Consider the following 23,258-nt stretch of genomic DNA (forward strand, 5'->3'; position numbering starts at 1 on the left):
GTAGATTTTCTATATGTTTCTGTTGATAAATGTCCTTCTGTTGTTTTTCGGATCATAATGTCCAAAAATGCTAACTCCCTCTCCTGACATTCATGTGTGAAGTATAGTCCCAGAGGATTGTTGTTCAAAAGTGGCACAAACTGAGAAAAACTGGTTTGGTCTCCTTTCCAGATGATCAGAATGTCATCGATATATCTTGTCCAAAGGACAATACGATGGGTGCCCTCCATTTCTGTTTCTCCGAAAACGATTGTTTCTACCCACCAGCCCAGGTGCAGATTAGCATAAGCGGGGGAAAAGGGGCTCCCCATTGCCGTGCCCCTGAGCTGGTGGTAGAACTGTCCATTAAATAAGAAAAAGTTCTTCGTGAGGCAAAATTCTAACAGAGAAAGAAGAAAAGTGTTATGGCCTGTACATTGGCAACCTCGACTCTGTAGAAAGAAACGTGTTGCCAGTGTCAAAAGGTTGTTGGTTGGTGTGCTGTCCAGGTCTTTGTTTGAAAAGACTTTCAGCCATTTTGGGCATTACCTAATGTTATATGATTATTGTATTGCTGTACTTTGCTGCCATCTACTGGCCGTTGTTATAATACTGTATGTTATAACATGTATTATTCCTGTGTTTTACCCACAAACCCCTTTGGTCTGTAACTCCTCCTATCTCCTGCTCCTCACTTCCTTCTTCTTCATCACATCCATCTTGACTACACATGCTGCAGGACTGAGAAAGGATTCTCTTGTCACCACAATCTGTTGAATTCATCACTGCATCATCATTCCCAATTACCACGTGCAATTCATGAGGAACAGGAGCGCAGGTCAGTGAGTTGACGCTATATGCCACTGCTTATACAGAGATCCGTGTCACATCCTTCAGACACATCTCGCCCCACGTACATCGGTGGCAGAATAGTTGGATAGCGGATAATGCTTCCAGTCACTTTGCCACCACCACCACCAACACCCTGTCTTCCACATGGTCAAGTCTCAGTAGCTGTGAGTCTGGACCGCATATTGCTCACCCTGATCCTCCTTCCTCCCACCATGCTGAGTACCCAGAGACAACTGATCCCACACTTGGACACTCTGAAGAGCTGTTCACTTTTCCATTTATAGATTCGGGCCTCTAGCATGGTCCACTTGAAGCGGGACTAGAGGAGATTGCGTGTAGCGATGCCCAAATATTTGAGCAGCCACGGTCACATGAAGGTGACGGTGGAAAAGTGTCACAAGAGGTGGACGATGATGAGACATAATTGCCTGAAAGTCAAGAGGAGGACCAGGGTGAGGAAGCGGAAGACGAGGTGGTGGATGATATAGTGACTGACCCAACCTGGCAGGAGGACATGCAGAGCAAGGACAGCAGCACACAGGGGGAGGGAGGCAGAATACCCCAACAGGCAGGAAGAAGCAGTGTGGTGGCCGCAGACAGAAGGCAGGCAACCGTTTCCCGTAACACCAACATGAAGGAAGTTGCCAGTAAAAGTGTTAGGTCTTCCCAAGTCTGGTTGTTTTTAAAGACTCTGCCAATAACCCCAAAAAGGCCATTTGCACCACCTGCCAGGCCAGCATAAGCAGGGGCAGCAAAACTAGCAGCCTGACCACCACCAGCATGATCAGGCACATGGCAGCAAAGCACCCGACTTTGTGGGCTGAACCCCAGGGTCCAGGAACAGTGTCTGCGGGTGGCACCATTGCTTCTTCCGCTGTTTTGCATGCAAGCCAATCCCCTGTCCATGGTGCATGCGAAGATGCCTCCTGCCCTGCACCTGTCGTTGCACACTCTCAAGTAGCAGCATCAGGAAGCACGTCCTTGTCCTTGTCCCAGCGCAGCGTTCAGTTGTCCATACCCCAGTCCTTGGAACGCAAGCTCAAATATGCAGCCAAAGCACAACAGGCCACACTACTAAATTCTCACATTTCACGACTGTTTGTGCTCGATAATGTTGCCTTTTAGGCTCGTGGAGATGGAAGCATTCCGCAACCTGATGGCGGTGGCTGTCCTTCGGTACTCGGTCCCCAGCTGCCACTATTTCTCCCCGTGTGCCGTCCTCGTATTACACAAGCACGTGTTCCAAAATATTATCCGTGCCCCCAACAGCGCAGTTACCGGTAAAGTCCACCAAACCACGGACACGTGGACAAGTGCTTGTGGGCAGGGACGGTACATCTCGCTGACGGCACACTGGGTTTTCATAGTGGAAGCCAGGACCCAGTCAGACCTTGGGACGGAACACGTCCTCTCGACGCCAAGGATTGCTGACCCTAGGTCAATCAGCATTGCCCCCACGGTCTACAGCTCCTGGACCTCATCCTCCTCAGCTTCCTCATCCTCTTCAGCCTCCACATCCGAAATGACCACAACAGTCACAAGCTGGAAGCACTGCAGCACTGCCTCGGCCAAGCGGCAACAGACTGTGCTGAAGCTAATATGCTTAGGTGACAAACCACACAATGCTGAAGAGTTGTGGACAGCTCTGAAAGAGCAGGAAGATCTGTGGCTCACACCGCTGAATCTACAGCCAGTCATTGTCGTGTGTGACAATGGCCGGAACCTTTTGGTGGCTCTGAGGCGAGCTCACACACGTACCATGCCTGGCCCATGTGCTTAACCTCGTGGTTCAGTAGTTTCTCAAATCCTACCTGGAGCTGCCGGGTCTGCTTGTTAAAGTACGACTCCTGTGTGACCATTTTAGAAAGTCAGCTACAGCTTCCCGCCGCCCATGCAGTGTTTCAGCAGCATTTGCAGCTTCCGGCTCACAGACTGGTGTGTGATGTCCCCACGCGTTGGAGCTCTACACTGCAGATGTTGGGAAGGATTTGTGAGCAGAAGAGGGCTGTTGTTGAGTACCAACATCAACAAGGCCGTCGGTATTCAGTTCAGACTCCACACATAAGACCTCAGGAGTGGCCATGGATGTCATACATATGTATCATCCTCCAAAACTTTGAGGACTCAACCAAGATGGTGAGCGGCGATGATGCCATAATTAGCATCACTATCCTGCTTCTCAGTCTTCGGAAACGCTCTCTGCTCACAATCAGACCGGATGCATTGCAGGCGGAGCACAATGAGATGGAGCAAGGAACCATACAGGGTGATTTTGCACAGCCAAGCCTCATCTCATCCCGACACGGATTGGGTGACATTGAGGAAGAGGAGGAGGAAGGACAGGAGCTAGTTTCATGCACTATAGAAGGTTTTACCTGCACAGCTGTCATACCGTCTGTTCAGCGTGGATGGCCAAAGGACAGAGAGGAGGAGGAGGAGGAGTAGAGCATGGTCAGTCATCCTCTTGATGAGGACACGGAAGTCTTGCCTGTTAGTAGTGTGGCACGCGTGGCCGAGTTTATGTTACACTGCCTTTCCCATGACCCTCACGTTCTCAAAATTTTGGGTGACAGTCATTACTGGTTGGTGACACTTCTAGACCCACGCTACAAGGAGAACTTTATATCTCTTATTCCTGAGGCGGACAGGTCTACAAAAATGGGGCTGTACCAGAAGGCCCTTGTTGAGGAACTATTAAAAAAAATTCCCATCTGAAAACGCTGGCGGCAGAGGGCACACTTCGTTGGCGAGAGAGAAACTACTTCAATCAAGCAGAGGCAGGGGAACACTGTCAAAGTTCTGGGAGAGTTTTCACAGACCCTCCCATCGTACAAGCCCTGAGGCGCGGGGTACTCTCACAAGGAGTGCAAAGTTTGGGAAGATGCTGAGGGAGTACCTTGCCGACCGTACCAACGTCCTCCGTGATTCCGCTGTGCCTTATAATTATTGGGTATCCAAGCTGGATACGTGGAATGAACTGGCTCTCTATGCCTTGGAGGTCCTGGCCTGCCCTGCCGCCAGCGTTTTATCAGAGCAGGTTTTTAGTGCTGCTGGTGGAAATGATAAGCGCATCCGCCTGTCAACTGCAAATGCTGACAGGCTGACTCTTATAAAAATAAACCAGGGCTGGATTGGGCCAGACTTCTCAACACCACCGAATGATAGCAGCGTAACATAAACTCAAATCCAGTGTCTTTTCTTGGGAGGTGTATTCCCATGCACCTTTTCACACCCAAACATCGGTATACGCTTCTGATTTTGGCTATTTGCTCTTGTCCTCCTCCTTCTCCTCATCCTCCACCACCATATCACCAGGGTGACCGTGATCCGTGATGCAACACCCACATAATTTTTTTTAAAGGGTGTCTATGATGCTCGTAAAAAGTTTTTTTATACAGTATGTATACCCCCCAGGGGTAAATATTTGCCAGCCCATACACTTAGTGCATGGGCATTACAAGTATAGGAGGCCCACTCCTTTCTAATGGGAACATTTTTTTATGAGGCCCTCCTCCACGTCTTTTCCAAGGGGCATTGAAGTGCTTCCAAATATTTGGCAGCCCTTGCATTCACTGCATAGGCCAACACTATGGGAGACTCTCTCCTATCTAATGGGAATTTGTCGTTACTGTGGCCCTGCTCTATGTGTCTTTAAATTCTTAGTGGGGTTTTTCCTAAAATTGGTCAGCTGTTGGACTCACTGCATACCCTATAACTGTAAACTGTATAGCAGACTCTCTCCTTTCTAATGGGAACATGTCGTACTTGTTACTGTGGCCCTGCTCTGTGTGTCTTTAAATTCTTAGTGGGATTTTTCCTAAAATTGGTCAGCCATTGGACTCACTGCATACCCTATAACTGTATAGCAGACTCTATCCTTTCTAATGGGAACATGACGTACTTGTTACTGTGGCCCTGCTCTGTGTGTCTTTAAATTCTTAGTGGGGTTTTTCCTAAAATTGGTCAGCCTTTGGACTCACTGCATACCCTATAACTGTATAGCAGACTCTCTCCTGTCTAATGGGAATTTGTCATTACTGTGGCCCTGCTCTATGTGTCTTTAAATTCTTAGTGGGGTTTTTCCCAAATTTTGGCAGCCCTTGCAGTCACAGCAGGGTCATTACCACTATAGGAGACCCGCTCCTTTATAATGGGAGCATTTTTTTTATTGAGACCCTCCTATATGTCTCTTCAAAGGGTTATTGGGTTGCGTCCAAATTTTTGTCAGCCCTTGCAGTCACTGGATACGCAATAACACTATAGGAGACCCACTTGTTAATAATGGGAACAACAAAGCATAACCGGCTGATGGCTCTCTAACAATATCGAGGGCCGACTGCTGGCCTTTTAATAATAGTAAGGGCCGTCTGATGTCCCCATAAAAATAGGCTTTATGACTTTCAGAGTCCCTCCATCATAAAAAAACAGGATGTGTCTGATGATGTGTCACACACCACATTGCCAGATAAGGTTGTAAAATGTTAAAATGACATTTCCCGGTGAATGCATTTGTCTTAAAAAATAACATAAAAAAAACAAAACAATAAGATCTCTCTTTAGTATAGAAAACAGCGTCACCAATTTAACCTCAATGAAATCACATTGTTTAGCTCATGCTGTTAGAACCCTCCTGTTTGTTTTTTCCATCTTGTGTTTTGCGGTCACGTGACCATCTGCCTTTATATTCCAGCTCCGCCCTTTTGGCTGTGCTGGACTTCATTGTCTGACTGTTTCTCTAGCCAGGTGCTTCTGTGCCTTTCTCTGTCAGTTCGCTTGGTCCTTCTGGGACCTCTAGTACCTTTTTGTCAGTTTGTCTTTTTGTGTTCTGCAACTACTTCTCTGTTTAGGAGGTGTCCCATTTTTTGTCCCAGTCCTTAGTTCTTTTAGGGACCCCTCCCTTTATGCTATAGGTCTACGTTCAGACTAGCCGAGGACTAAGGCGGGTATTTTCGCTAGGAACAGGCAGCCCGCTACATCGTAGGGATTCAGCTTAGTCTTACTGTAGGGACAGCTTTCCCCTATCTTTCCTTAGTTCATGTTGCAGATCATAACACATTCACCTCCTCCTTCATCTCCGAAATTACCACATTATTCACAAGCTGACAGCACTGCAGCACTGCCTTGGCCAAGCGGCAACAGGCTGTGCTGAAGATAACATTCTTAATGCTTAATTGACAAACCGCCCAGCGCTGCAGAGTTTTTGAAAGCTGTAATGCAGCAGCCTGATCTCTGGCTTTCACCGCTGGTCATGTGTGACAATGGGCGGAACCTGGTGACGGAGAAATGACAGCTGGAGTAGATACGGTTTCCCTCTATGCCAGTCCTTTCACCGAGCTAAATACAACTCTCAGCAAAAAAAGTTGTGGACTGGCTCCGTACCGTCCCTGGCCACATTCACCAGTCCACGTGTTTGTGGTTAGGCGGTCCTTCCAAATAAGTGCAGTGGGGAGGGCACGGGTAATGTTGTGGGACCCGTGCTTGTGGAAGGCGGAGACGATACCAGGAGAAACAGTGGTGGCTGGGGACCGAGTATGGACACCCGGCCGCCGCCGGCATGAGGTTGTGAAAAGCTTCCACCTCCACGAGCTTAAAAGGCCATATTTCAAGTGCAAGCAGCTGCCCAGAAATCTGGCAGTTTAGTGTTGCGGCCTGTGGGTTGGTGGGTGGCTGGCTGCCTACTTGCACTTGCATTCCAAGTAACAGAAAACAAAGCAAATGGTGGCCTCTATCATCATCATGGCCTCACCTCGGCACTATGAACTCTCCTGAAGGAGAAGCCAGGGCCCGCCGGACGAGTCTACGGTTCTCTGCTGGGCCCGTCCAACCCTGCCGAGACTGTATAAAATAGAAAAGCAGCGGCAATATATTGTATTAGAGGTCAAAATACATGAATACATAGGAAATATTGAATCTAGACTGATTTGTCACTTAATGAAATATACTTACAAAATGAAGGTTTTTTGCGCATAATTTGGCCTATTCATGTGTGCCCATCAACCACGACAAGGTAACCTCCATCTGATGGGTAACTACGCTACCACTGGATATGCCACTCTTGGGCTGTAAGCCTTCATTAAGTGACAAATCAGTCTAGATTCAATATTTCCTATGTATTCATGTATTTTGACCTCTAATACAATATATTGCCGCTGCTTTTCTATTTTATACAGTATTTGTAGTCATTGGCAGAAGGTACGTGTTCACACTATTAGAATTGCTGGTCAGTTTTTCACTTTATTTAACATTGAGGTTTGACAGCCTCGTTTCTGACCATGCATCCCTCCCACTAACTCCTTCCACTCATTCACAGGTGGTTTTAACTAGCTCTACTAGCCCATATATTGTAGGTTTATAGCCCAAGCAGAGACATATTTTCCATACAGGCTTACAGCCCAAGAGTGGCATATCCAGTGGTAGCGCAGTTACCCATCAGACGGAGGTTACCTTGTCGTGGTGGATGGGCACACATGAATTGGCCAAATTATGCGCAAAAAAACTTCATTTTGTAAGTATATTTCATTAAGTGACAAATCAGTCTAGATTCAATATTTCCTATGTATTCATGTATTTTGACCTCTAATACAATATATTGTCGCTGCTTTTCTATTTTATACAGTATTTGTAGTCATTGGCAGCAGGTACGTGTTCACACTATAAGAATTTCTGGTCAGTTTTTTGCTTTATTCAACCCTGCCAAGAAGCAGCCCTGGCTAAGAAAAGTGTGGCGGAAGGTTCCCGGACACTCTGTGGCTGCTTTTTTAATGTGGATCTGCCATGTTTATGCATGTTATTTCTTAAACCGCATTACAGATCAGACCATTGTCCAACTCTGTATTCAAGAAATTAAATGAGCAAAGAAAGATGTGTGTGTGTATCAAAGCACCACCGACAAGTGTGAGTTGATGTTGGACGGGCTGCCATTGCTTCTGCAACAAGCTGTATTAGAGGACTTCCTGGGAGAAATGAAACGCAGGGTAGATACGGTTTCCCTCTATGCCAGTCCTTTCACCGAGCTAAATACAACTCTCAGCAAAAAAAGTTGTGGTCCCTGGCCACATTCACCTGTCCACGTGTTTGTGGTTCGGCGGTCCTTCCCAGTAAGTGCACTGGGGAGGGCACGGGTAATGTTGGGGGACCCGTGCTTGTGGAAGGCGGAGGCGACACCGTGAGAAACAGTGGTGGCTGGGGACCAAGTATGGACACCCTGCCGCCGCCGGCATGAGGTTGTGAAAAGCTTCCACCTCCAAGAGCTTAAAAGGCCACATTTCAAGTGCAAGCATCTGCCCAGAAATTTGGCAGTATAGTATTGTAGCCTGTGGGTGGGTGGGTGGCTGGCTGCATACTTGCACTTGCATTCCAAGGAATGGGGTAGGGACAACTGAACGCTGCACTGGGACAAGGACGTGGACGGTGATTGTTGCAAATCTGCAATGACAGGTGCATGGCGGGAGGCATCTTCACATGCGCCGAGGATCACTTATGATGGGCACACTTTTAGGCAGTGACCTGGGAGTCAGAAATGCTTCCAGAGGTCTTCCCCATGCTGTTCCCATGTCTTTTCAGCACTGTATGCATGTGTCTGATGATGTGTCACACACCACATGGCCAGATAAGGTTGTAAAATGTTAAAATTACATTTCCCAGTGAATGCATTTGTCTTTGTTGAAAGCAATGCAAAAGTGCAAAAACGCTTCAAAAACGCTTCAAAAACGCTACATGTGAACATAGCCCAAGGTGTGGAGAAGTATTTTTGTTTTTGGTTATTTATTTTGCTTTATATACATTGTACATGTCATGGAAAGGATGTTCCTTAACATATTTCCCAGGAAAATCCATTTTAGTTTCGTTTTGGTACGTTTTATTGAGTCCGTAAAGTGGCATAATACCTGTGACAACATTGTTGACAGCAGTGACCTGGCAGTCAGAAATTCTTTCATGCTGTTCCCATGTCATTTGAGCACTGTTCCCATTGATTTGGGCAATTTTTAGGCCCTCTGCAGACCGCCGGGGGGAGCCGCCTGAAAAATGCTCGAGTTTCCCATAGACTTACATTGGGCTCGTTGCTCGGGTCGAGCACCCGAGTATTCCAATTTGCTCGACCCGAGCAATGAGTACCCGAGCATATTAGTGCTCGCTCATCACTACTGATTACTAATAATACAACTAAAATATGTCAAAATAATACTGCCACACCATCAGGGCCGGCTCCAGGTTTTTGTGGGCCCTAAGCAAAAGAGTCTCAATGGGCCCCTTTAACACATACCATTATTCATGATGCACAGATACCGCAGAGAAATATATATATCTAGTAAAAGGCCAAAGATTTCACTTCTACACTACATGAGTAATATCTATTGTAAATTCTACAATTGCTCAGAAACCGGCGAATTGCTCCATACAGAATACTGGCCCCCATATAACGCTCCACACAGGATACTGGCCTTCATATAATGCTCATTACAGAATACTGGCCCCCATATAATGCTCCACACAGGATACTGGCCTTCATATAACGCTTCATACAGGATACTAGCCCCCATTTAACACTCCATGCAGGCTGTGCCCTCACATAATGCTCCATGCAGGCTGTTCCCCCCACATAATGCCTTGTGCAGGCTGTTCCCCCCACATAATGCCCACGCAGGCTGTCCCCCCCCATATAATGCCCCATGCAGGATGTCACCCACCCCCCTTATAATGCCCCATGCAGGATGTCACCCCCCCATATAATGCCCCATGCAGGATGTCACTCCCCCCATATAATGCCCCATGCAGGATGTAACCCCCCCTTTAATGCCCCATGCAGGATATCACCCCCCCTCCCTTATAATGCCCCATGCAGGATATCACCCCCCTCCCTTATAATTCGCCATCCAGGATCTCCCCCTCCCTTCCATATAATGCCCCAAGCAGGATGTCACCCCCCCACTTTCTTATAATGCCCCATGCAGGATGTCACCCCCCTCCCTTATAATGCCCCATGCAGGAAGTCCCTCCCCTTCCTTATAATGCCCCATGCAGGATGTCACCCCTCCCTTATAATGCCCCATGCAGGATGTCAACCCTCCCTTATAATGCCCCATGCAGGATGTCACCCCCCCCTCCCTTATAATGTCCCATGCCTCCATACATTAAAAAAAAATCAAATACCCACCTCACTTCTCACTTTCTGCAGCTGCTCTGCTCTGGACTCCAGTGTCGCTGGCATCTTCCCGCTCTGCGCTGTGATGGCTCAGGAGAGAGCGCAGTGGAAAGACGTCACCGCGCCCTCAGACCTGAGATGTCACAGTGCAGCAGCCGTGGAAAAGACTGGAGCTGCTGCGGAGGCACGAGGAGAGGTAAGTATTGTGCTGGCTTCCAGGGCCCTGAGCAAGCAGGGGGGAACGGGCGCTGACACCGCTCTCCTTCGTTCATGGGTCCCATAGCGCGCAGGGGTGCCCGGCGGTGAGTGGGCCCCCCCGCCTGCTCAGGGCCCCAGCACTTGCAAGGGTGCGCCAGGTGCTGGCGCCGGGCCTGCAGACCATGACTAATAGAATTACTGCTACACAATGAGTAAATAATTCTACAAAATAAAACAAACAATACAAAGACTAGAGATGAGCGGTGTTCGACTCGAACTGTTCGCCAATCTCAAATTCGAGCTGTTTTGGGCGGTGTAAGAGCCGTTCGGCGAACACGAACGATTTGAAAAAAATCCGGCTGTTCCAGATTATGTTCGATAACTGTTCGTGCACCAAAATCATAACTGGATTTTTTCTCAGTAATGCTGAAAATTAATGTTAATACGCAGTTTGAGTGTACAGCGGGGCGGGGGAAGGGGCAGGGGATGGATCTCTGCATAAATAATGAAGATCTCCTTTTTTTTTCTCTTTCCCGCATTTACAGTGGGGAGGTGCAATCTGTCAGCCTATCAGCAGCGCACACATAGAGCGAACTGCTTTTTTTCACACAAGCAAGGGCATGTGTCATTGGCAGACACAGCCATTTTCCACGTAGCCACTATTTTCTCACTGCTGCAGCTGCGTGTTAGACGACACCGCTGTTGCTGTGTGCGCTATACTTTGAGTGTTCATTTCAAGCCAATTTTCTCTGAAATATACAGATAGCTTGGGAGTAGGGAATAGTTGTGATTGCAGTCCTTTTGAGGACTAGGTTACATAATTTCCTACGACTTTTATCAGGCAGGTCTGTGCTCTTAAATAGATAGGTTGGGAGTAGGGACGAATTGTAATTGCAGTCCTTTTGAGGGCTAGGTTACATCAGTTCCTATCACTTTTTGCCAGGCAGGTCTGTGCCAGTGCTGTGCAAGTTTTTTTCACAGCATTTGGCTAAATCTAGCTAAGCAAATCCTTTTTGGCCTCTTGCAGTGTGTGTTAGTCAGTGGAGTAGCCTATCTGTGTTGCAAGCTACACCACCTGTGTATAGAATACAATTTTTTTTACTGCGCCTAGCCAAGTAAAACCTTTCGGCCATAGCATCATTCTATTAGTTCATCTATACTAACCTCCACCAGGTTGCAAATTAAAAATAATTTTTATCTGCATCTAGCTCTGAAAAAAAATTTGGGCTTGTAGCAGTGTGTGGGACTTGTTCTATTAGTCCATCTATACTAACGTCCACCAGGTTGCAAATTAAACATTTTTTTTATCTGCATCTAGCTCTAAAAAAAAATTTGCGCTTGTAGCAGTGTGTGGGACTTGTTCTATTAGTCCATCTATACTAACCTCCACCAGGTTGCAAATTAAATTTTTTTTTTATCTGCATCTAGCTCTGAAAAAAATTTGCGCTTGTAGCAGTGTGTGGGACTTGTTCTATTAGTCCATCTATACTAACCTCCAACAGGTTGCAAATTAAAAATAATTTTTATCTGCATCTAGCTCTGAAAAAATATTTCGGCTTGTAGCAGTGTGTGGGACTTGTTCTATTAGTCCATATATACTAACCTCCACCAGGTTGCAAATTAAAAATAATTTTTATCTGCATCTAGCTCTGAAAAAATATTTGGGCTGGTAGCAGAGTGTGGGACTTGTTCTATTAGTCCATCTATACTAACCTCCACCAGGTTGCAAATTAAAAATATTTTTTATCTACATCTAGCTCTGAAAAAATATTTGGGTTTGTAGCAGTGTTTGGGACTTGTTCTATTAGTCCATCTATACTAACCTCCACCAGGTTGCAAATTAAAAATAATTTTTATCTGCGTCTAGCTCTGAAAAAATTTTTGGGATTCTAGCAGTGTGTGGGATTGTTCTATTAGTCCATCTATACTAACCTCCACCAGGTTGCAAATTAAAAATAGTTTTTATCTTCATCTAGCTCTGAAAAAATATTTGGGCTTGTAGCAGTGTGTGGGACTTGCTCTATTAGTCCATCTATACTAACCTCCACCAGGTTGCAAATTAAAAATAATTTTTATCTGCATCTAGCTTTGAAAAAATATTTGGGCTTGTAGCAGTATGTGGGACTTGTTCAATTAGTCCATCTATACTAACCTCCACCAGGTTGCAAATTAAAAATATTTTTTATCTGCATCTAGCTCTGAAAACATATTTGGGCTTGTAGCAGTGTGTGGGACTTGTTCTATTAGTCCATCTATACTAACCTCCACCAGGTTGCAAATTAAAAATAATTTTTATCTGCATCTAGCTCTGAAAAAAAATTTGGGCTTGTAGCAGTGTGTGGGACTTGTTCTATTAGTCCATCTATACTAACCTCCACCACCTGTGTATGTAATAAAATTGTTTTACTGAATCTAACCCAACCAATACTTTTGGGCTAATACCACAGTTTGGCCACTCAGCTCTGCTTGGCTCCCATCCATTGTTTTTTGTGCAAACAACTCCAGAGTTGTCAATTAGTTAACCACCAAAATGAGTGGAAAAAGACCTGCTGATGGTGGAAAGGGGAATAGATGTGTTGGGAAGGGAAAAAAATGCTGTGTCCGTGGGGTAGGTGATAAAGCAACAGTAACATCTGCAGAAGAAAGACCATCTTCCAGCCAAACTAAGATGTCTACTTCTTTTAGCGGACAATGTGATAAGATCCCTTTCTTACGGCCACACCAATCGCTACAAATTCCAGATGAGGCACAAACCAGCAGGTGCTTCAACGGATATCAAGTGCTCCTTTAAGTGGGCTCTCCTCCACCTCAACTTCAACATCACAAATACTCCAGTCCTCAGAGGTGTCACCCCAATCGCACTTGCTTCCTCACAGCTCCCAAGTCTCCAGCTGCCCGTCTGAGTATGGGTTAGAACAGAAGGTTGAGTCTGCAGAGCTGATTACTCATACTATAGCCTGGGAATCAGAGGTCGGCTCCAGAGCTTCTGTGAATCCAGACGAGGAAATGATCTGCACTGATGCCCAGAATCTTTATGAGTCGGATCCAGGAACAGACGCAGAAGGTTCTGACCATAATGTAGACCCTCATTACCAAACTGTAACTCCTGTTGGTGGAGACAATGAGGAAGATGATGATGAGACTCATATACCTGATTGGAGCGACAACTTGAGTTTTTTGTCAGGGCAGGAAGAGGTTGGCTCTGAGGACGACGGGTGTGATAACACACAGGGTGATGATGGCGAGGTTGGAGATCCCACTTACTGTCAACCCACAGTCAGCCAGTCGATGAGGTCAGCAGAGGAGGTGTAGGAGGATGATAGTGACAACGAGGTCAGGTTGCGCCTTCCTGGAAAGAGACGGAGTACTGGAAGCACGTCAACAACTGCATCCTCAAACACAACTCTGCCTCTGACCACAAGTCGTGGTGGCTCTTCAGGTCGCATGGGTGCTAAGCCTTGCATAGCCTGGGCATTTTTACAGATCAATAAGGATGACCCAACTCGTGTTATCTGTAACATTTGTCAGCAAAAGCTAAGTAGAGGCCAAAAAATACATAGTTTGAGTACTTCATGCATGAACCGGCACATGGATATGAAGCATAAGTTGCATTGGGAAACTCACTGTGCTACAATGAGGCCTAGCCGGCCGGGCCGACCACCGTCTGCCACATCTTGTGCATCCATGGCCTCTTCATCCTCTGGGACTGGGGGGACAGCAGTCACACCTGTTTTGGGATGCAGACCTGCCACCTCTTTACCCGCAACAGCCAGCGTGATTGGCAGGTCATCATTCTCTTTGGAGGTGGAAACACCAGCTGGTGTTGAGCGCTGTCCGACATGGATAGCACCACCTTTGGATCAAGGCAACCTAACATGTCCGCCTGCAACTTTCTCACAGACTGGCAGTTTTCCGGGGACACCCTTCTCAACCCCGTCTAAGCACAACAGCCAGCCCTCGGTCCCTCAGATGTGGACAAGTAAAAGACCATTTCCTCCTAGCCATGAGAAAGCAAAGAGGTTGAATTTCACCATCTGCAAACTCTTGGCTACAGAAATGCTGCCTTTCCGCCTGGTGGACACAGAGGATTTTCGAGACCTTATGTCCGTCGCAGTGCCCCAGTACCAGATGCCCAGTCAGCACTACTTCTCAAAGAAAGGTGTGTCTGCGCTCCACCAGCATGTCGCACACAACATCACCGCTTCTTTGAGAAACTCTGTGTGTGACAGGGTGCATTTCACCACAGACACTTGGACGAGTAGGCATGGACAGGGACGTTACATGTCGCTGACTGGGCACTAGGTAACTATGGTGACAGCAGGATAAGGGGCTGCTGTCCAAGTCTTGCAGTCCCCACGAGTTGTGTGTCAATCCTCTTTATCTCGAAGTTCCTCCACTGCTTCTGCCTCCTCAACCTCCTCTCGGTCCTCCACCTGCACCCAAAGCCTGTCTGGTCATGCCACAAGCTTTCTAACTGCGCAGAAGGGATCCTGCACACCTCCTTACTATGCTGGCAGCAGGGCGCAACGTCATCAGGCGGTTTTTACTTTGAAATGTCTGGGAAATGTGAGTCACACAGCTGAGGAGTTGTGGTCAGCTCTGGAGAACCAGTTTCATGAATGGTTGTCTCCAATGGACCTGAAACCAGGGAAGGCCGTGTGCGACAATGCTGCAAACCTCGGTGCGGCCCTTCGCCGGGGCAATGTCACACACGTGCCTTGTATGGCTCACGTGTTGAACCTGGTTGTCCAGCAATTTTTAGCCCACTATCCTGGAGTAGATGGCCTTCTGCAGAGGGCACAGTCACTGTGTGCTCATTTCCGCCGTTCGCATCCCGCAGCTCAGCGACTTACATCTCTACAGAAGTCGTTGGGCCTGCCACTTCACCGGCTAAAATGCGATGTGCCTACCCGGTGGAATTCAACTCTGTACATGTTGCAGCGACTGTGGCAGCACCGACAAGCCCTGGTGCAATACGTTCTGATGTATAGCCTTGGCCAACGAGATCCAGAGGTGGGGCAAATCACGCTGGAGGAGTGGTCTCAGATCAGGGACCTATGCACCCTTCTGCACAGTTTTGAAATGGCGACGAAGATGTTTAGTACTAACGATGCCATTATCAGCATGACTATTCCAGTGATTTACATGCTGGAGCACATGTTAAACTGAATTCGGAGTCAGGTGGTGGCACAAGAGGAGGTGGAGGAAGTAGAGGAGGAGGAGTTGAATGCGGAAGGGCTAATATCTGCAAGGTCCAGACGGTCGGCAGCACCAAGGCGGCAGGCATGTGAGGGTGGGGGAGATGGTTTTACCAGGGCGCATGGTAGCAGCCAAACTAGTGTGGAAGGTGCAGCAGCCCAGGAAGAAGTGGAGGACGAACTGATGGAAGACTCATCAGATGAGGGAGACCTTGATCACATTTCTGTTGTGCGAGGTTGAGGGGAGAGGGCAGAGGAAGGTAGCATAATTGTTACCTCGCCACCAACACAACAGGGACTTGATGCTCCTGGATGTGCCAGACACCTGATTACCTTCTTGCTGCACTACCTGCAACATGACCCTCGAATTGTGAGAATTAGAAATAATCCTGACTACTGGGTTGCCATACTGTTAGATCCCCGGTACAAAAGTAAATTTGCAGAAATTATTCCTGCCATAGAAAGGGATGCACGCATGCAGGAGTATCAGCAGAGACTGTTGCAGAATCTTACATGTGCTTTTCCACAAAACACCAGTGGTGCACGTAATGAATCTCACAGTTCCAACTTGCCAACCATGGGACCGTCGAGTGTTCAGCACTCAAAACGTAACACAAACACAGTATCTGCTGGTAACATCAATTTTGCGGAATCATTTCACCACTTTTTTAGCCCATCCTTTGCAGGGCCACAGGAGACAAGAAGTCTGACACATAGTCAGCGCCTAGAGACGATGGTACAGGAGTATCTCCAAGTAAACATTGAAGCCATGACTGTGTCACTGGACCCTTGCTCTTTTTGGGCTTCCAATCTGGATAAATGACCGGAGCTCGCCACTTACGCTTTGGAGATCTTGTCATGCCCCGCAGCCAGCTTTCTGTCTGAACGTGTGTTCAGCGCTGCTGGTGGTGTGCTGACATATAAGCGCACGCTGCTCTCCACTGATAATGTAGACAGACTCACGTTCATAAAGATGAACAAATCATGGATCCGAAAGGACTTTTCTACCCCTGTGTCATCCTGGGGAGAGTAAAAGCTTGATGATTTGTTAAAATCACCTCACCAACCATTTTAAGCTTTCAAATTACTAATCATGTTTATCTGTATCTTGGCTGGAAAATAATTTGGGCCTTGTAGCAGTGTGCAGTACTGATTCTATTAGGCCATCTATACAAAACTCCACCAGATTTAAAATTACTAATCATGTTTATCTGTATCTTGGCTGGAAAATAATTTGGGCCTTGTAGCAGTTTGCAGTACTGATTCTATTAGGCCATCTATACTAAGCTCCACCAGATTTAAAATTACACTGCTCAATGCAATTTTTCTGTCAAAAAGGTTTTAAAACATATTTTAAGTCAATTTTGGCTGCTGATTACTAATATGAACTCCGTTTTTGGCTATCACATCATGATTTCGAGATATTTTTGATGGAAATTACTCATATCGAATGGTTTTTGATAAAAAACTCATGATTTTCATTACTACATTTTGTATATTTTTTTATAAGGGAATAACAAAAATTACAAAGTCTGTGTACAGCAAATCAAATATACTTACAAAATTAAACTACAAAATATAAAAACACATATATATGGCACACAGATGAATGGCAAATGGCAGCTATTTGAACTCTCTTTTCTTGGCTGATCTGTGATGTACAGCTACAGCGTTGTCTCTCATCAAGCTCCAGCAATAGTCAGCCATCATATGTGAGTCCCACCGGCCTTGATACCGTTCTTCCATTGTTTTAAGGTCCTGATGAAAACGCTCCCCTTGTTCCTCGCTCACATCCCCAAGGTTCTCTGGAAAAAAGTCCAAATGGCTGTGTAAATAGTGAATCTTGATACTCATTCTACATCCAAGATTTTGCAGACTCATTAGTAGCTCTTCCATAATCTCTTCATAGTTGTCTGCTTTCTTATTCCCTAGAAAATTCTGCACCACATTACAAAATGCATTCCAAGCTCTTTCTTCTGTCTCATTCATTGATGTGATAAAGTTTGGGTCTCTCATAAGTAGTGTTGAGCCACCCCCTGTACTGTTCGAGTTCGGTTCGGTTCGTCGAACACCCGTATGTTCGCCGAACTGTTTGTCGAACTGTTCGTCAAACACCTTCGAACACTGTTAAAACCAATGGCAGGCAAACAAAAACACATAGAAATACATAGAAAACACCTTCAAAGGTGTCCAAAAGCTGACAAACTGCTCAGAAGACACAACTAACACATGGAAAAGTGACAAGTACATATAGTCATGCGAAAAGAAAAGAGGTGGAGGAGTAAAAGGAGGCGGAGACACAGATATAAGCATGTCATGCCCTTCTAAAACCAAAAAGTGCGAAGCCGACACGGCCAGTCCGTTCTTGCCCGTGCGACCTCCGTGTCGCCGGGTTTGTGCCATAGCTGCGGTGGACCCTGACTGCCAGCCCCCCTCTCCCAATACTGGTGCCTGTCCGCTGGTAGGTCGAGCGAGCCCCCCTGTGGTGGAGGCAGGTCTAAGCTTTTTAATTTAAATTGTCTCTCTAATTTGAATGAATACACTTTAAATCCTTTTACAAGGATCTATTGGAGGGCAAGTCTCATGCCAGCAGCCGTGTAATTCCAGCTCCAGTAGCGTCCACTAAAGCTGCTGCAGTTAAAAAGCTTTTATAAGGATCGAGCTCGGCGGTCCACTGCAAGGCGTCCTACTGCCAGTCCCAGCCCCTGCCGTGGGGTGTCTCCCCGATGCTTTTCACTGAGTGTCCCGGGGGCCCAAACCTTTTCCTTTGAAAAAATTAAGTGTCCAAACTACAGGTGGTGTAGCTTGCTTAAAAGCTGGGATAATCCGCTGACTAGCAGACACTGCTACTAGGCACAAAGTATTTCCTGGGCTAGATGCAGTTAAAAATTTGTAATTAGATACTCTCGTTGGATGCTGAGAAAGCACTCCATGGAGTCTCCTGGCACGCCATATATTATTCCCTTAAAAAGCTTGGGGTAGGGGTCTAGGGGACCCTTTTATAGGCAAAATCACGGCCCTGTATCACAATACGTCACCTAGGCTGAAGATAAATGGAACATTTTCATCACCTTTCATATTCACCAATGGGACAAGGCAGGGATGTCCTCTGTCCCCTCTCTTATACATCCTAGTGATGGAGCACCTGCTCTCATCAATTCGCCATAACCCCAATATTAGGTGGATTGAGGTGGGAGGCACAGAGTACAAGTGCTCTGCATTTGCTGATGATGTCCTAGTATATATCACTCAATCACATACATCCATCCCTGCTGTTATGGCTGAAATAGATCACTTTGTTACATGGTCAAATTTTAAAATCAATGCAGCGAAGTCTGAGGCCCTCGATGTCTCCCTCCCCAAATCCATACAGGATTCCATCCAGTCCAACTTTCCCTTTGCCTGGCCCTCACAGGGTATCAAATACTTAGGAATTCGTATTCATAAAGACCTCTCCCATCTATGTTATCTTAATTTTGGGCCCTTTATTGAACAATTCCATACAGACCACGGTTGGCAAGTTAGAACTGTAAGACTCACTACATGAACCACTGGTGTTATGTGGAAAAGCACATGTACACTGTGATCCAAATTATTATGCAAAAAGTGTTTAGGAGTGATAAGGGAAGAATTTGTTTGTCAGTTAAACTCATTGATGGTGATGTGTGTCAGGGCTCTTTATATCACTGTAAGCAATTGCAGACACCTGTGCTAATTAATTTGGCAGGTGTGTCCAATGAAAGGCAAGACTACTTAAGAAGGCTGTCCCACATTATTAAGCAGCCTACATTTTCTGCCAAAATGGGAAAGAAAAAGGATGTGTCGGCTGCTGAGAAGCAACAAATTGTGGAGTGTTTAGGTCAAGGCATGACTACAATCAATATTGCCAAGACACTTCATCCTGATCATCCCACAATCAAGAAGTATATAGCTGATTCACAGTACACACGTGTGCGTGCTGATAAGGGAAAATTGAGGACTCTTTCCTACAGGCAATTACATCAGGTTAAAAGAGCAGCGGCAAAAAAGCCTTGTCATAGCAGCAGACAAGTTTTTGAAGCTGCTGGTGCCTCCAACGTCCCCCGAACAACAAGATGCAGAGTCCTTCAGAGGTTTGCAGCTGTGCGTTAGCCATCCTGTCGACCTCCTCTATCCACTGCACACAAGCAGAAATGGCTCCAGTGGGCCAAACAATACATGAAGACTGACTTCAAAACTGTTTTGTTCACCGATGAGTTCTGTGCAACGCTCGATGGTCCATATGGATGGAGTGGAGGATGGCTGGTTGATGGACACCCCACGCAAACACGGCTATAGCGCCAACAAGGAGGAGGTGGAGTAATGTTTTGGGCTGGAATCATGGGGAGAGAGATTGTCGGCCCCTTTAGGTTCCCTGAAGGGGTAAAGATGAACTCCATAATGTATGTGGAGTTTCTCAAACAGCACTTCCTGCCATGGTTCAAGAAGAAGAACTGTGTATTCCGCAGCAAGATCATTTTCATGCATGACAATGCACCGTCTCATGCTGCACATAACACATCTGCATCTCTGGCTGATATGGGCATAAAAGGGGACAAACTTATGGTGTGACCCCCATGCTCCGCTGACCTCAACCCCATTCAGAACCTCTGGAGCATCATTAAAAGGAGTGTCTATGATGGCGGGAGGCAATTCACATCTAAGCAACAGCTCTGGGAGTGTATTCTGTCCTCATGCAAAACAATTGAAGCAGAAACCATCCAAAACCTGACAAATTCAATAGATGAGAGAGTTCAGAAGCTCCTTTTGAACAAGGGGTCCTATGTGCAAATGTAACATCACCTAGAATAAAGTTTTGAGTTGAAAACTGTATGATTTCAGTTTCCAATAACCTGCTAATGCTTATAATTTCAAAAATTACCATTTTTTTGTTCTTTATTAAAATGAAAAGGTTGATCGAAGAGTGTGGGGGATCTAAGAGTGTGGCAACCCAGTAGTCAGGATTACTTCGAATTCTGACAATCTGAGGACCATGTTGCAGGTAGTGCAGCAAGAAGGCACTCATGTGTCTTGCACATCTAGGAGACCCAAAATTATTTTCTGGGCTAGATGCAGCTAAAAATTATTATTAATTTGAAAGCTGGTGGAGCTTAGTATAGATGGCCTAATAGAATCAGTACTGCAAACTGCTACAAAGCCCAAATTATTTTCCAGCCAAGATACAGATAAACATGATTAGCAATTTTAAATCTGGTGGAGCTTAGTATAGATGGCCTAATAGAATCAGTACTGCAAACTGCTGCAAAGCCCAAATTATTTTCCAGCCAAGATACAGATAAACATGATTAGTAATTTTAAATCTGGTGGAGCTTAGTATAGATGGCCTAATAGAATCAGTACTGCACACTGCTGCAAGGCCCAATTTATTTTCCAGCCAAGATACAGATAAACCTGATTAGTAATTTTAAAGATTAAAACGGTTGGTGAGGTGATTTTAACAAATCATCAAGCTTTTACTCTCCCCAGGATGACACAGGGGTAGAAAAGTCGTTTCGGATCCATGATTTGTTCTTCTTTATGAACGTGAGTCTGTCTACATTATCAGTGGAGAGCCGCGTGCGCTTATCTGTCAGCACACCACCAGCAGCGCTGAACACACGTTCAGACAGAACGCTGGCTGCAGGGCATGACAAGATCTCCAAGGCGTAAATGGCGAGCTCCGGCCATTTATCCAGATTGGAAGCCCAAAAAGTGCAAGGGTCCAGTGACACAGTCATGGCTTCAATGTTTACTTGGAGATACTCCTGTACCATCGTCTCTAGGCGTTGACTATGTGTCAGACTTCTTGTCTCCTGTGGCCTTCCAAAGGATGGGCTAAAAAAGTGGTGAAATGATTCCGCAAAATTGATGTTACCAGCAGATACTGTGTTTCTGTTACGGTTTGAGTGCTGAACACTCGACGGTCCCACGGTTGGCAAGTTGGAACTGTGAGATTCACTACGTGCACCACTGGTGTTTTGTGGAAAAGCACATGTAAGATTCTGCAACAGTCTCTGCTGATACTCCTGCATGCGTGCATCCCTTTCTATGGCAGGAATAATTTCTGCAAATTTACTTTTGTACCGGGGATCTAACAGTGTGGCAACCCAGTAGTCAGGATTATTTCTAATTCTCACAAATCGAGGGTCATGTTGCAGGTAGAGCAGCAAGAAGGCACTCATGTGTCTTGCGCATCCAGGAGCACCAAGTCCCTCTGTGTTGGTGGCGAGGTAACAATCATGCTTCCTTCCTCTGTCCTCTCCCCCCAACCTCGCACAACAGAAATGTGATCAAGGTCTCCCTCATCTGATGAGTCTTCCATCAGTTCGTCCTCCACTTCTTCCTGGGCTCCTGCACCTTCCTCACTAGTTTGGCTGCTACCATGTGCCCTGGTAAAACCATCTCCCCCACCCTCACATGCCTGCCGCCTTGGTGCTCTCGACCATCTGAACCTTGCAAATGTTAGCCCTTCCGCATACAACTCCTCCTCTTCTACTTCCTCCACCTCCTCTTGTGCCACCACCTGACTCCGAATTCTCTTTAACATGTGCTCCAGCATGTAAATCACCGGAATAGTCATGCTGATAATGGCATCATCAGCACTAAACATCTTTGTCGCCATTTCAAAACTGTGCAGAAGGGTGCATAGGTCCCTGATCTGAGACCACTCCTCCAGCGTGATTTGCCTAACCTCTGGATCTCGTTGGCCCAGGCTATACATCAGAACGTATTGCACCAGGGCTTGTCGGTGATGCCACAGTTGCTGCAACATGTGCAGAGTTGAATTCCACCGGGTAGGCACATCGCATTTTAGCCGGTGAAGTGGCAGGCCCAACGACTTCTGTAGAGATGTAAGTCATTGAGCTGCGGGATGCGATCGGTGGAAGTGAGCACACAGCGACCGTGCCCTCTGCAGAAGGCCATCTAGTCCAGGATAGTGGGCTAAAAATTGCTGGACAACCAGGTTCAACATGTGAGCCATACAAGGCACGTGTGTGACATTGCCCCGGCGAAGGGCCGCACCGAGGTTTGCAACATTGTCGCACACGGCCTTCCCTGGTTTCATGTCCAGTGGAGACAACCATTCATGAAACTGGTTCTCCAGAGCTGACCACAACTCCTCAGCTGTGTGACTCACATTTCCCAGACATTTCAAAGTAAAAACCGCCTGATGACGTTGAGCCCTGCTGCCAGCATAGTAAGGAGGTGTGCAGGATCCCTTCTGCGCAGTTAGAAAGTTTGTGGCATGACCAGACAGGCTTTGGGTGCAGGTGGAGGACCGAGAGGAGGTTGAGGAGGCAGAAGCAGTGGAGCAACTTTGAGATAAAGAGGATTGATGCACAACTCGTGGGGACGGCAAGACTTGGACAGCAGCCCCTTGACCTGTTGTCACTATAGTTACCCAGTGCCCAGTCAGCGACATGTAACGCCCCTGTCCATGCCTACTCGTCCAAGTGTCTGTGGTGAAATGCACCCTGTCACACACAGAGTTTCTCAAAGAAGCGGTGATGTTGTGTGTGACATGCTGGTGGAGCGCAGGCACACCTTTCTTTGAGAAGTAGTGCCGACTGGGCATCTGGTACTGGGGCACTGCGAAGGACATAAGGTCTCGAAAATCCTCTATGTCCACCAGGCGGAAAGGAAGCATTTCTGTAGCCAAGAGCTTGCAGATGGTGAAATTCAACCTCTTAACTTTCTCATGGCTAGGAGGAAATGGTCTTTTACTTGTCCACATCTGAGGGACCGAGGGCTGGCTGTTGTGCTTAGACGGGGTTGAGAAGGGTGTCCCCGGCAAACTGTCGGTCTGTGAGGAAGATGCAGGTGGACATGTTAGGTTGCCTTGATCCAAAGGTGGTGCTATCGATGTCAGA

This window comes from Phyllobates terribilis, unplaced genomic scaffold (assembly GCF_046119375.1).
Source record: "Phyllobates terribilis strain yellow unplaced genomic scaffold, ASM4611937v1 Scaffold_3__8_contigs__length_932513732, whole genome shotgun sequence".
Classification (NCBI taxonomy): domain Eukaryota; kingdom Metazoa; phylum Chordata; class Amphibia; order Anura; family Dendrobatidae; genus Phyllobates; species Phyllobates terribilis.